Source organism: Dipodomys spectabilis, unplaced genomic scaffold (assembly GCF_019054845.1).
Source record: "Dipodomys spectabilis isolate Male_0828 unplaced genomic scaffold, ASM1905484v1 ptg000306l, whole genome shotgun sequence".
NCBI classification, from domain to species: domain Eukaryota; kingdom Metazoa; phylum Chordata; class Mammalia; order Rodentia; family Heteromyidae; genus Dipodomys; species Dipodomys spectabilis.
This window is the reverse complement of record NW_024870983.1, coordinates 416,115-416,803: the sequence shown is the minus strand read 5'-3', so window position 1 is coordinate 416,803 and position 689 is coordinate 416,115. Positions and strand designations below refer to the sequence as shown.

Below are 689 nucleotides of genomic sequence, written 5' to 3'. Positions count from 1 at the left end.
CTCCCCCCCCCCAAAAAAAAATTATGTCCTGCCAAACAGTCCTAGTTTTGGCATATATAAGCAAATTCCCAAAATTAAATGTTTAAAACATTAAAACTTTAAAAAAACCTTAACACTTGCTTCAGTGTTCATTATGACAGGTGCCTTGTATAAAATAATTGAATTCCTCCTCTTACACATCTCTTGAAAAACAAATATCTGGAATTATTTTGTTTTTGATATGTCAGTCTTTATTCTTAAATGTGTGCTTATGTAAGAAGTACATGGTTCTAAAATTTCATGGCAATTCTTTTGAGCTTACTTTTTGTTGAATTGTCTAGTTTAAGAAAATCAATTACACTTTATATATAAAAAATGTTCTATGCTCAATTCAGCATCAAGTACTCTAACATTGGAACAATACAGAGAAGATTAGAATGGCCCCTGAGAAAGGATGACAGGCAAATTCCTGAACCATTCCATACTTTTACAACAACAGATGCTGGAGGGGATGTAGCCACAAGAGAACTGTACTGCATTCTTGGTGGGAGTGTAAACTTATTCAACCCTTTGGAAAGTACTATGGAGGTTCCTCAAAAGATTCCACATAGAGCTCCCCTATGACCCAGGAATCCCACTTTTGTGCATTTACCCAGATGATCACAAACAAGACCACACTAAAGCTATTAGCACAACTATGTTTACTGCAG

The 689-nt window shown here is 35.1% G+C and overlaps 1 non-coding gene across 1 annotated transcript; it reads left to right on the top strand.

Moving 5' to 3' along the window:
- Nucleotides 1-365: 365 nt before the first annotated feature.
- LOC122127641 lies at nt 366-468 on the top strand. Its single transcript, XR_006151232.1, has one exon. It is a non-coding gene; the product is annotated as a U6 spliceosomal RNA (small nuclear RNA).
- The last annotated feature ends 221 nt before the right edge of the window (nt 469-689 follow it).